Raw genomic sequence first — 15,049 nt, forward strand, 5'->3', positions numbered from 1 at the left:
ACACCCCATCCATGTGCTAACTGACCAACCACTACGATAAGTCTTGTCTAAGCCAGAATCCTCAGGCCGATTATTAAAATGGGCTATTGAGCTCGGAAAATTCGAGATCACTTATCATCCTAGGACGACCATAAAAGGGCAGGCCCTGATAGACTTCATTGTGGAATGTACGGGAGTATCTGACGATGAAGTTATAACCCCAGCCCGCGAGCTGTGGAAACTTTATGTCGATGGATCTTCCAATGAAAATGGATCAGGGGCAGGAATCATATTGATCACTCCAACTGGAAGTCGATTTCATTCTGCCTTAAGGTTTGGCTTCGAAGCATCTAACAACGAGGCTGAATATGAAGCACTATTGACGGGACTTCGAATAGCCAAGGAACTCAAGGCTAAAGTGATCCATTATTATAGTGATTCTCAGTTGGTGGTCAACAAAATCTTAGGGGAGTACCATGCCCGTGGAACAAAGATGGCCGCATACTTAGAAAAAGCAAAAGCTGCACTCGAATATTTCGAGTTCTGTGCGATAGAGCAGGTTCCCCGAGAGCAAAATTCAAATGCAGACGCCCTAGCTAGGCTCGCCACATCCAACGAGGTCGACACGCTAAATGTAGTCCCAATTAAGCACCTGTCGTGTAACGACCCCAAATTCGCTAATGAGGCTCAAGGGCCTTGATTAGTGTGCCGGGAGGGCATTATTGGGTTAAATGTGATTTGAATGATTTTATTGATTAAAATGCTTGTATAATTATATTGGTGTTAATGTGATATATATATATGGTTTTTGTGAGAACCACATTATTATGTGGGTAGGTTCGCAGAGAACGACTCGAGGCGATCCTATGGCCAGATAGCAGGAAGAGTCACAACGGGGTCTAACAGTAGACTTTGGATAAGTCAGGGGTATTTTAGGTATCGGGTAGTTATTTAGACTATCGAGTTACGAAAATAAGTATATGGAGATATATTTGAGGTTAGGAAGTCTAGGCGGGAATATTGGGGAAATTTACCATTTTGCCCTCGGGGACGTTTCCGGCACCCCTAGCCTCAGGATTGACTTAACGGGATAAGGGTAGACTAAATTAAAGGAAAACAGTAGAACCCAAAATAAACCGACCCTTTATTCTCAGCCTTTTCTCTCTCTTCTCTCTCAAGGAAAACACAAGATAATATAGAGGGAATTTGGAGGTTTTGAGTTGGGATTTTTGAGAATTGAAGGTGGGATTTAGCAAATTAACTCAAGGATTATCCAAGGAGCTTAATCAGGACTAAGGTAAGCAGTGAATTCCCTTCTTTGTGGTTAGAAATTCTGAGTTTTGGATGGGTATTGAGATAACTGTAATTTTGATGTTTAAGGGCATAATTAAGGTGGAAAGCCTGGGAATTAACTTGGATTTCGCTTAGAGAAGTGGTTCAGCAGAAGAGGTAAGCTTCAATTTGTGAATTAGAGGTTTAAATTTGAGTTTTTCATGGCTGGTTCTAGTGTTTGAAGTTCTTGAGTTTTAGAAATTGAAGTTGGGATTTCCATGAGTTTTAGGTTGAGCATTCATTTGAATTATGTTGTTTAAGTCATTCTAAAGGTGTTGGGATTAATTAGTTTTGAATTAGGGAGCTTTGGGATGATTTTGGGTAAGGTTTAGGTTTTGAAAATGGTGGAATTTCTGGGCACGAAGGGAAGGGCCGCGACTCTGTTCTAGAGCGCTGCGGCCCTAGGATGCAAAGGAGCCAGGGAGGCTCGGCTAGGGTAAGCGCCGCGGCGCCCAAAGCAAGGGCCGCGACGTGTGTCTTCTTCCAGGGAATGTCATAGGTTCTGTCTTTGGGCAGGGCTGCGGCTAGGCTTCAAGGGCCGCAGCCCTTAGGTGTGTACTTGAACGTTTAGGGTTTTTAAGCACGGGAATCTAGCCTAGAGTGCTCGGGATCGATTTCACCACCGTGCTTGGTGGAATTCGGTTTCCCGGAGGTTAGTTTTGTATCCAGAAACCCTTATTTAAATATTAATGGAACCCTATATCTTGGTTGTGACTAGGTGTTAAGGCTAGGGCTCGGGAACAGATCGTGCTTGAGGAGCGTTGCTCGTAATCAGTAAGAAAACTGCACCTGGATGTATATCTGTAATGGGACTAAGGGTTCCCTATTGTGTATGCTTGAAAGGATGGTATTATGCCATGCAAACTAATCAGTGAACCAACGACCTAAGAGTGCCAAGGGTTACACTAGCGCACAGGGCGCAGCTTGGCCACTAGTAGTCGAGGACAGCTTAATATGCACTGAGCTCGGTTTAAGCGGGCCGGAGTCAGTGGGATAAACAGAGGATGCGGCCTAAGTTGTCGGCCCTGATTGTTTTGTGATATGAATGTCATAAGTGATTAATTGCATCCTTGATTCTGAATATATGTTGAATGGTTAATGTGTATTATTTGATGAGAGTTCATGTTTAGAGAATTTACTATCTGTTAGTATTGTTTGTGTTGCACATCATGTTTTCTTGCTGGGCCTTGGCTCACGGGTGCTACGTGGTGCAGGTAAAGGCAAGGGAAAACTTGATCAGCCTTGATTCGGAGAGCTCTGTGAGCGGAATGTACATGACCAGCTGCTCGGGCGTCACAGTTGAGGTTTAGGCAGGGACGCGTGACCCAGAAATTGTTCATTTTGCCTTAGTATGGCTGACAGTTGTTTGTATTTTGGAGAGTCTGTAATCCAACTTTTAAACTCTATTTCTTTTGGGATCCCATGTATATAACTGCTTAATTATATAAAGTGAAACTTTTGAGACCAAAACCTTTTTAACCCTAGCTCATACATGTTTAGTGACACGTTTTTAAATTAATGACTTGATTAGCAAGTCTTGCACCTTTATAAGTACACAGTGTAGCGGTCTTGGCTATCCAGGGCGTTACATGTCGGTACCCAGTATTATCGAGCCTGAACAAGAAGATGTCAACATGATTAACTCTGAACAAACCTGGATGGCCCCAATAGTTGATTACCTTGAAACCGACACTCTCCCATCAAAGTGGAATAGGGCATGGAAGCTGATGTATCAGATTCCCAGTTACACTATTATGGAAGGAAGGTTATACCGAAAAGGATACTCTATGTCGTTACTCTGATGTGTGACTCCACCCGAGGCCAAGAAAATCCTAGAAGAAATTCATAAAGGATTTTGTGGGGACCACACTGGGGGGCATAGCCTATCTAAGAAAATTATAAGACAAGGATACTTCTGGCCCACTATCAAGGCAGACGCATTTGAATATGTCAAAAAATGCGATAAATGTCAGCGGTTTGCTACCATCCTGCGAGCTCCACCATCTGAGCTAACTATGATGACCTCCCCATGGCCATTTGTGGTGTGGGGAATTGATCTCATAGGCTCATTGCCGACTGGCAAAGGTGGTGTTAAGTACGCAGTAGTCGCGGTCGATTATTTCACAAAGTGGACCGAGGCCGAACCGTTGGCAACGATTACCTCGAAAAAAGTCTTGGACTTTGTGGTAAAGAACATCATCTGCCGATATGGAATGCCAAGGAAAATAGTATCAGATAATGGTACTCAATTCAACAGCGAATTTTTCACCAATTTTTGTGAGAAAATGGGATAATAAAGAGCTTCTCCTTTGGTGCCCATCCCCAAGCAAATGGCCAAGTCGAAGTTGTGAATAAGACTCTTAAGAGTTCTATGAAAAAGAAATTGGAAGAAGCTAAGGGAAAATAGCCTGAGGAGTTGCCCCAAGTTTTGGGGGCATATCGAACAATGACTCGCACTTCAACAGGGCATACTCCCTTTTCCCTGGCATATGGGTGCGAGGCCATGTTACCAATTGAGGTCAAAATTCCCAAGATTCGTAGCCATGCTTATGATCAAGCCTTGAACCAATCCCAGCTCGAAGTAAATTTGGACCTAATTGAAGAAAGACGAGATGAAGCTCAACTGAAAATTGCAGTATATCAACAATGAGCCACCCGATATTTCAATAAAAAGGTTTGGGACAGGAAGTTTTGATTGGGAGACTTGGTGTTAAGGCGTGTGTTTCTAGCTACAAGAGATCCACCTGCTGGCGTACTTGGACCTAATTTGGAAGGACCTTACCAGATCGAGTCAATCATTCGACTTGGAGTTTACAAATTGCCAAGATTAAATGGAGAGTTGGTGCCACGAGTATGGAATGGCGAACATCTACGACCTTACTATCAATAGTGTAGGAATGATGTCTCCTGTAACAATGCTTGTTTATCTTTACTAAGTTTTTGTTGATAAATTGTTCAATTTTGAATAAAGTTCATTTTCGTTTCAATATGTTATATATTTTGCAAACTCTCTTAATTTAATAACCTATGATCACACTCATAGGATATTAAGGGGGGCATCAGTGGTATATATATACGATCAGTTTGAAAAAATAAATAACGTAAAAATGTTTGGACTATTAACCTGACATAGAAGTCATAAGTATATGTTTAAAGTGTTTGGATATAACTAAATGCGCGAGCTAAGATAATTTGGACGTAACTAGATTATTAAAAACAAAGTGTTTGGATATAACCAAATGCGCAAGCTAAGATAATTTGGACGTAACAAGATTATTAAAAACAAAGGGTTTGGATATAACCAAATGTGTGAGCTAAGATAATTTGGACCTAACCAGATTATTAAAAAACAAAGTGTTTGGATATAACCAAATGCACGAGCTAAAATTTGGACATAACCAAATTATATAAAATAAAGTGTCTGGATATGGCTAGGTACGCGAACCAGTATGATCTAGATATAACTAGATCAAAAATATGGATTACGAACCAAACACGACCTAAATAGGTTTGGAACAAACCAGCTAAAATTGATCGACACAAGTTGGAAAAAATTAACCTACTGCGAGATAAGTCAATATCAAGGCTGGAGTATTTCGTAACAAAAGTTTCAACCTCACAACCTCGGGGAGCTACCCGAGGACGAGGAAAACTAATGAGAAAAGCATAATACAACTAAACTACTTATCTTACATGCCATATAAGTACTTTCGAGTGCATGGTAAAAGTAAATTCTGACCTTGACAAATAACGAGATCGGATACGGATATATCGAGCAAACTATGCAAGGATGCATGGAAACTCGAGCCAGATACCAACGTGTCTTTGTATGGATAAACAAGCATATAATCAGACTCTTAATATAAAAATTGCTTACAATTTTTCGATCAGAGAGAAATAAAGAAAAATAATATATCAATAGCCCTTTCGCGAGCTATAAATTGTTTTTACGTCAAGGGCATGACAAGCAAAAACTATAAACTATTACAAAAAAGTCAGAGGGACGCAGCCCAGGATCGAGATTTAGGAGGCAGGAGCACTCTCCTTAGCCTTCTCAGCATCCTCCTTTGCCTTCTCCGCATCATCGAAAGCACTACCCTCACCAGGATGAATAACATGACTATCCTCCCGAGCAGCTTCCTCCGCATCAAGCTGAGCTTTCCATTTGGTCACGAGCTCTTCCTCAAAAGAGGCCAGGAAGCTCGTGTCGAGATCGGCGTTGCTGGCCCAAATCCTGTACATGGCCAAGTCAACCGCTCGATCCTTCCTCTGCTTGAACTCTTCGAGAAGACGAGCCTTTTCATCCTCCATTACCTCGTAGGTGGCCTTTTTCTCCTCCTCAAGCTTGGCATTGATCTTCTCAAGCTCATCAACCCTGGAACTCTTCTCTTTAAGCTCGACCTTCACCTTCTCGATCTCAGCCTCCAGCTTGGACCTTGTGGCCTTAAATTCGTCAGTGAGCTTGAGCTGGAGTTCCTTCAACTCCTGAGCATAGGACATGCTCGCATGAACCTCATTGTTCAGCTTATAATTCAGATGAGCAACTACAATTAGAGCCTAACACACGGACAGATCAAGTTAGAGCATCCTTCGAATAAAATCATAATTAGCGAGGTAAGAGAAATTACCGAGGATATGAGTTCGGTACTCTTATCATAAAGGACAATAGAGTCTCGAGCATTGATTAGGAACTGCCATTGAGGAGCCCCTAGGTTGCTGATTCTTTGGCCTACTCGAGATAGGACGTCCAAGCCAAGAGTGGCTCCGTGAGTCCCGGCGACGTTGTCGATGACATACTCATCAACATGACTAGAAATCGACAACAGACGCCCATTAGTCATTGCTAGTTTCTTCAGAAGTGGGCCAAGGGTCGGAAGGATCTGGATGGCAAGAGGCGGAGGAGCATCTCCCACAGGAATCTCGACCTGGGGAGTGGGGTCCACGACTGGGCTCGTAACAATAGGAGCTGGGGGAGGAGTAGTCTTCTCGGTCCTTTTAGGGACCTTAGCAGGCCGATTAGACTTTTGTGAGGCTCTCGGGCGCTTACTTCTCTTGGCCCCCTCACCAATGGCGAGCATGTTCTCGAGGTTGAAATCCATTGTGCCTACACAATCAAATCGCATTAGAGATCGAGCTTAAAAATGCTAAAATTAGCATAGAGCAGACAGTTAAAGGAATTAAGGACAAGTGATAGGAAACCTAACTGGAACTCTCCCCCGAGCTTGTGCTCGGCGACCAAGTAATTCCCCTATCTTCAGAGGAGTCTGGGGGAGTCCCTTCCCTATACGTGGAAGTCAACCTCGAAAGGTCCCTATAGTCGTTTGTCCCATATGGGATGGCTATTCCATCCCAGACCTCATTCAGACTATACATTGTGTCGTATTTCCCTAGCCAGCTATCAAACCTATGGACCCTCTCATCTACCCAGGACCATACATAAAAGTTGTCCCTATCATCTTCACATAAAATCAGGGTGTCAGGTTTATGCTTAAGTAGGGAAGGAGACCACAAGATCAAGCTAAGAATAACCTTACCTTTATCACTTGAGCTCGAGGCCTCATCGTTGGCATTGTTCCCCGACCATGGACTCCTACGACGGCGAGCTGGGGATCGTTCCTTAGAACTTCACCTCAGAGGAAGACTTCCGGTTGGGAGAGGCATAAACTCCCACCAGGAATAATTCTTGTATGCACTGTCGTTTGTGGATTGATTCTTCTCCAGGAGGCCGCAGGCTCGAAGCCTATCTTCATGAAGAAGATAGGACAGGGAGCGTCTACCATATGGAAGCTGGAGAAAAGTTTCTTTGTGCTCCCTCATTGCATCCATGGGAGTAGGACAGTGGTAGTTAGCTGAAGAATTGAATATATTATAAGTAATTCGAGCCTAAACAAAAGTCAAGAACGAAAAGTAAAAGGATCATATACTTATGGATTTGCCTGAATGAGTAATATTTGGAGGGAGCCTATAATGCCTTGGTTACCCCAAGACAGTTACGATGAACTTTGAACCATGAATTTAACTCGCTAACCGAGTTCTTTAGTTAAAAACGTGCTTCTAGGTGTTATTAATAGGTTAAGGTGGAAAACCAATCAAAAGGAAATGATATATTTTATTTAAAACATAAAACTGTTCATGGGCCCATAAAAATGTTTACAAGCTATATACAACGCAAAATGGTCATTACAGTTGAAATTTACAACCCGCTGATCTAAGCAGCAAAAATAGGGTAAACCCCCTAGTTCCCCTGAGAACTCCTTGGCTGTGGTGGTCAAGCGGCCACATATTTACACATCACCACCTAAGCTCTCCACTCAAGGATGGGTGAGCTTTTCTTTCCCTTTACCTGCACCACACAGCACCCATGAGCCAAAGCCCACCAAGAAAACTCATTATTGCATAAATATAATATCAAACGATGATCATAATAATCATCTAGGACTTTCAGTTCAAAATAGAGAAGTGACAGTTGTAAGAGTCACTAAGGTGGGTTCCGTTCCCTTTACCAATAAGTGATCACTTCACTAGTTTAACAAGATAGGTATCTGATGAAATGGTCACCAGCATAAACCTACCGAGTGACCATAGAGTCACAACAGTGGGATTCCGACTCCTAGAACTCAAGTTTTAATCTTTCCTAGGATCGCTATGCCTCAATCCTCGCTTGATTCCGACTCCTAGAACTCAAGTTTTCTTCGAAATTTCCATGAATGGTAAAAAGAACTAACGGAAGAAAGAGTAAGGTGTTTGAATGTAAGTTTCTTTCTGACAAACTACTTTAAGGTTAAGTAACATCAAATAAATTCTAACGCTCGGGGTCCCAAAAACACCCCCGAGGGAAAAATAGTCAAAACACCCAGAATTCCCTCCTGACCTCAATAACTCCCAATATATCATCAAATGAACATCTCATTATCCAATATCCCAATAATTGACCCCGTTATGAAAAAACAGCTAACTTGCAACCTAAGATCGTCTCATGTCGAATAGCTCGAAAATATCCACATAATAATGGGATCTCATCCATAAATGAAAATATGCACCAAAATATACAAATATGCCCTCAATGGGCCAAATTACCAAAATGCCCTTATAATCAAATGTGGACCCACATGCATGCATTCAACATCATATTATAATATAATTCACATAAACATGCATATAATCATTTAGTGGCATAATAAAATAATTATGGCCCTCCCGGCCCACTAATCCAGCCAGTAAACCGCATTAGGGATTTTGGGACATTACAACTATCCCCTCCTTACGGAAATTTTGTCCTCGAAATTTACCTGAACTGCTCGGGATACTGACTCTGCATATCTAACTCCAGCTCCCAGGTCGCTTCTTTGACCTTGCTGTTCCTCCACAATGCCTTAACCAACGGTATTGTCTTATTTCTAAGGACTTTTTCCTTTCTGTCAAGTATCTGGACTGGCTGCTCTTCAAAGGAGAGATCTGCTTCAAGCTCTAGATCTTCATAGCCCAAAAAATAAGTCACATCAGATATATACCTCCAAAGAGCTGAAACATGAAACACGTTATGCGCAGCTGACAATGCCAAAGGTAAGGCCAACCTGTAAGTCACCTGACCAATCCTCTCCAGGATCTCAAATGGACCTACAAATCTAGGGCACAACTTGCCCTTCTTCCCAAATCTTCTCACCCCTTTCCATGGCGAGACTCTAAGGAAGACATAGTCTCCCACTTGGAACTTTGTGTTCCTGCGCTTGGGATCTACATAGCTCTTCTGTCTACTCTGAGAAGCAAGTATCTGAGCTCTAATCTTCTCAATGGCCTCCCTGGTCCTCTGAACTGCCTCAGGACCCAAGTATCTCCTTTCACCTGTCTCATCCCAATGAATGAGAGATTTGCACTTCCTACCATACATCATCTCATAAGGTGCAACCCCAATGGTAGACTGATAACTGTTGTTGTAGGAAAATTCTATCAAAGGTAGATACTTACTCCAAGATCCACCAAAGTCCAGTACACATGCTCGCAGCATGTCTTCCAATATTTAGATTGTCATCTCAGATTGCCCATCTGTCTGAGGATGATAAGCAGTACTGAACTTCAACTGTGTTCCCATGGCCTTTTGTAAACTCCCCAGAACTTGGAAGTAAAAGTGGGGTCCTGATCTGACACGATCGACCTCGGTGCTCCATGAAGGTGCACGATCTCTCTCACATAGAGATCTACATACTAATCAACTGTATATGTAGTCCTCACTGGCAAAAAGTGAGCTGACTTGGTATAGCGATCCACTATAACCCAAATAGAATCATGCTGACCAACAGTCCTCGGTAACCCCACCACGAAATCCATCGTGATGTCTTCCCATTTCCACTCTGGGATATCCAGAGGCTACAATAACCCTGCCGGCCTCTGATGCTCAGCCTTGACCTATTTACATGTCAAGCACTTAGCCACATATTCTACTACATCCCTCTTCATCCCCAGCCACAAATACAATGATCTCACATCCTGATACATCTTCGTGGTGCCTGGATGCAAAGAGTAAGGTGTAGTTTGAGATTCATCCAGAATCTCTCGCCTCAAAGCAGTGTCTGACGGAACACATATCCGCCCCTTGTACCGCAACAAGCCTAAATCAGACATTGAATAATCTCTGGATACTCCAGCAAAAACATCCTCTCTGATCTTGATCAACTGTGCATCACCCAACTAACCCTCCTTGGTTCTCTCCAACAGTGTAGATTGTAGTGTCACATTGGCCAACTAGCCCACTAGCAACTCTGTACCAGCTCTGGTCATATCATCAACTAACTCCTTGGCTATTAGCCTCGCACTATAAATCCGCCCCGGACCCTTTCGGCTTAAAGCATCAGCTACCACGTTGGCTTTTCCAAGATGATACAAAATCTCACAATCATAATCTTTTACTAACTCCAGCCAACTCCTTTGTCTCATGTTCAAATCTTTCTGTGTGAAGAAGTATTTCAGGCGCTTGTGGTCTGTATAAATCTCACACTTCTCCCCATAAAGATAGTGCCTCCATACCTTTAAAGCAAAGACCACAACCGCCAATTCCAAATCATGAGTGGGATATCTCTTTTCATACTCCTTCAGCTAATGTGAGGCATAAGCAATTACCTTTTCTGATTGCATCAGAATGCAACCCAAACCTTGATGAGAAGCATCACAGTAAATCACAGATTTCTCATGGTCTATTGGAAGACTCAAAACTGGAGTTATAATCAATCTCTGCTTTAGTTCCTGGAAGCTGTTCTCATACTTATCTGACCACACAAACTTCTGATTCTTATGTGTCAGCTCAGTCAATGAAGTAGCAATCTTAGAGAACCCTTCCACGAAACGCCTATAATAACCTGCCAACCCGAGGAAACTTCTAACCTCAGAAGCATTCTTTGGCCTCGGCCAATCTCTGATTGCCTCAACCTTTGCTGGATCGACCTTAATCCCCTCCTTACTGACAATATGCCCAAGAAAGGATACCTGAGATAACCAGAATTCACATTTCTTGAATTTTGCAAACAATCTGTGTTCCTTCAGTCTCTATGGAACCAACCTCAGATGCTGCTCATGTTCTGACTCTAACTGAGAATAAACCAGGATATCATCGATGAAGACGATCACAAACTGGTCCAGATAATCCTTGAACACTCTGTTCATCAGATCCATAAAAGCAGCTGGGGCATTAGTGAAACCAAAAGACATGACTAAGAACTCATAATGCTCATACCTAGTACAAAAAGCAGTCTTCGGTATGTCTCCCTCCTCTTACCCTCAACTGATGATAACCAGAACGAAGGTCGATCTTTGAGAATACCCTCTTACCTTGCAACTGATCGAATAGATCATCTATTCTTGGAAAAGGATACTTGTTCTTGATTGTTAACTTATTCAATTCTCTGTAATCAATACACATCCTCAGAGAACCATCCTTCTTTTTCACAAACAGAACTGGCACACCCCAAGGTAAGAAACTAGGTCTGATAAAACCCAAATCCAACAGTTCTTGCAACTGTACTTTCAATTCTTTTAATTCAGCTGGGGCCAATCTATAAGGTGCTCTAGACACTGGCTCCGTCCATGGTGCCAGTTCTATCACAAACTCAATTTCTCTATGTGGCGACAACCCTGGCAAATCTTCTGGAAATACATCCAGGAATTCACAGACTAATTTGGTATCTTCTGATCTCACTGGCATGACCTGAGTGGTGTCAACCACACTAGCTAAGAATCCAATGCAACATTCTTGCAATAGATCTCTAGCCCTCAAAACAAAAATCAAAGGTATGAGAGGTCCATGCACAATACCAACAAACACGAAAGGAACCTCACCTTCAGGCTCAAAGGCAACCATCTTCCTTCTACAATCAATGGTTGCCCCATACTTTACCAACCAATCCATACCCAGTATCATGTCGAAGTCAGTCATAACCAACTCTATCAAATCCACTGACAACTCTCTGCTCTCCACTGCCATTAGCAAAGGTCTGACCCATCTCCTGGATACCACTAATTCCCCAGTGGGTAATAAAGTTCCAAACCCCACAGCATAAAAATCATAGGGTCTACACAGTCTATCAATAATTCTACTAGCAACAAAAGAATGTGTAGCACCATAATCAATCAAAACATTATAAGGGGTTCCAGCACTAAGAAGCTGACCTGTAACTATTGAGGGAGAAGCCTCAGCTTCTGCTTGTGTCAATGTGAACACTCGAGCTGGGGCCGAGTTGTCCGCTTTCTTGGGTTCTTCTTTTCTTGCCTTAGGGCAATCCTTCCTGAGATGACCCACTGCTCCACATGAAAAGCAGGCCCTTGCCCTACACTATCCCAAATGGCGCCTCTTGCACCTAGGGCATTCAAGATAAGACTTCCGGGACTCACTACCACCTTGACGACATATTAAAATACCACGAGGTTGCCTATCAGAACCTAGAACTGGGAAGGTGTCAGGAACTTTCCTCTTCTGATCACTTGGGCCTCCATCCCTACAAAAACCCATAAATGGAGGACCTGTCCTCCTAAACTCCTTTCTAGCTGCATTATCTCGCCAGATCTTGTTCTCTGCACTCTCAGCTGTGAGTGCCTTCTCGACCACCTGTGGGTAGTAACCCCTGCCACAGTGGTAATGCGAACATCACAGGCTAATCTAGGTTGTAGCCCCTGGAGAAATCTCTCCCTCCTGGTCCCATCGGTGGGCACCAACTCCATGGAAAACTTTGTCAATCGATTAAACTTCAAGGCATACTCAGTCAATGATAAACCCCCTTGAAGTAACCTAATGACTCCTTAGCCTTTGCCGCCCTGAAGGCATCATTATAATATTTCTCGCTGAACAAAGTCTAAAAATCTTCCCAACACAAGGCATTGATGTTTCTGGTCTGGGTTATAACCTCCCACTAAACTCGGGCATCCTCCCGAAACATATATGTGGCATAAGCCACCCTCTCATTACTAGTCACCCTCATGAAGTCCAAGATGGTGGTAATCATGCTCATCCACTGCTCAGCTTTGGCAGGATCTGCACTGCCTTCAAAAGCAGGAGGTTGCTTGTAACGACCTAAATTTGCTATTAAGGCTTGGAGCCTTGATTAGTGTGCCTGGAGGGCAATAATTGTTATATTGCATTAATTTATGTGAATTTAATGAATATGTGATTAGTATGCATGTTTAGGTGAAATAAATATACATGTTGACCCCGTTTGTATGGTAGGGGTAAATTGGAAATTTTAGCCCGCTGTGGGTATCTATGTGATAATTGTATTATGTGATTTGTACCATGTGAGGGTGGTGTTATTATTGTGATGCACGTGCTGAGACGGTCCTAGAGAGCTAGTTAACTCAAATGTCACAACGGGACTTTTATACCCGGCTCGGAGGGAGCCTAGGGGTATTTTGGGGATTTTGTAATTGGGTTCTTGTGAGTTAATGGTAATTGGCGATATGGTAATTTGTGTTACTGTTAGTAACCGTTGAGAGTAACAAGTTTGGTTGAAAGAAGTGGTAGAATTGCAAGAAAGTAGGAATGACAAAAAGGCCCTTGAGGTTTAGCTAAAAAGGGGAATTTAAGGAAGGGTAAGATGGTCATTTGGCTGGGTATTAGATATGTTGCAGCTGGGTAAGAGGGGTACACAGTTTGGGCTTGGTCATATTTTGGTTTTGTTAAAGAATAGAGAGAAGAAAAGCTAGAGGAAAAGCTAGGGCAAGAAGAAGAAGAAGAGGTTTTGAAAGAGCTGAAATTTGGAGACTTAGGAGATGAATCAAGGAAGCTTAGGGTTGGATTCTTCATTCAAGGTAAGGATTCTTTGTAAATTTAAGGCTTGTTTCTGTTTTGGTTCAAGAAATTGAAGCATGATTTAAGTTTTGAGCTATGGGTTTAAATTTTCTGAAGTTGAAATCAAAGGTGTGGATTTTTGGGTGTGATTGTGTTTTTGATCTTGATACTAGTGTTTATGGGTTGTTAGATGGTTCATTTGAAGTTTGAAATTGATTTTGGGGTTTAGGTAATTGTTTGGGATGATTTGGAGGGGTTTTAGCTCGGGAAAAATTCAAGAGAAAACCCAGAAATCTGGGTTCGTGAAGGAGCGCCGCGGCCTTGTTCTTGGGCGCCGCGGCGCGAGGTTGCATAAGGATTTGGGACTAGCCGCTGGGCGCCGCGGCCCTTGAGGGGAGTGCCGCGGCCCTAGGCCATTTTGACAGGCAAAATTTTGGGTTTTAGGGCTTTTGCCCGGGGACTCGGGGGATGGTTCCAATGTATTGTTTTAAGGAATTAGAGGTCCCGAGAGTGCGGGATTGGTCCCGGGAAGTGGTTTTGGGTTGGTTAGTATTAAAAAGTGTTTTATATGTGTTGTGACTAGGATTTCGGAGAGGCTCATGCTAGAGGACCGTGCTTGTGGCCTTGGTGCATCGGAAAGCTCGGGATACAGGTAAGAAAACTGTAGCACCCGAGAATAGGGCATGGGCCCATAGTGTTATTACAGGGCATGGCCCTAGATTGTATTATGTGCTAATGTATAACCTTAAATGAATTATTATATGTTTGAATGATTATTTCAAAATGTATTATATGTGTGATTATAGTGCAATGAACGGCTAAGGCCGAGAGCGGCAAGGCCGAGAACGGCAATGGAGCCGAGAACGGCGAAAGGCCGAGAACGGCAGCGAGGCCGGAAGTAACACTTAGCACATGGGATGCTTACAGTCAGGGTAGGACCCAATGGATACATGAGATATCCTTACGGTGAGAACCGAGACCCCAGGCTTTGGTAAGGCTTCTGGGGCGGCATGGCCGTGTTTGCTTAGTCTGATGGATGACCTGTTTATCTGTGGACTATCTGATATGTTAACTGTATAATTTGCATATGTTATGAACTGTATGAGTTTTCTTGCCGGGCTTCGGCTCATGGGTGCTCTGTGTTGCAGGAAAGGGAAAGGATTGAGTAAACCAGCCATGAGTACGGAGAGCATGAAGCGACGCGTACATGTTTGACCTGCCCGACTGGTTTGGTTGGGGGTATTTTTGAGAAATGGCTGTAATAATCTGTGATTTTAATAACTAATCAACTGTAAACTTATTTTAAGATGTAAATAGTTTTCAAGCCTTATTTTTGGGATCCCAGATGTTAAATACTAGAAGTTTTCAATGAAACAACGCATTTTTAAAGATTACAGCCTTAACTTTTACTTAATCACACTTTGGTTTTAAAAACCTCGGTTAGCGAGTTCTTTGCACAAAGTTTCTTTT

This window comes from Humulus lupulus, chromosome 9 (assembly GCF_963169125.1).
Source record: "Humulus lupulus chromosome 9, drHumLupu1.1, whole genome shotgun sequence".
Lineage (NCBI taxonomy): Eukaryota > Viridiplantae > Streptophyta > Magnoliopsida > Rosales > Cannabaceae > Humulus > Humulus lupulus.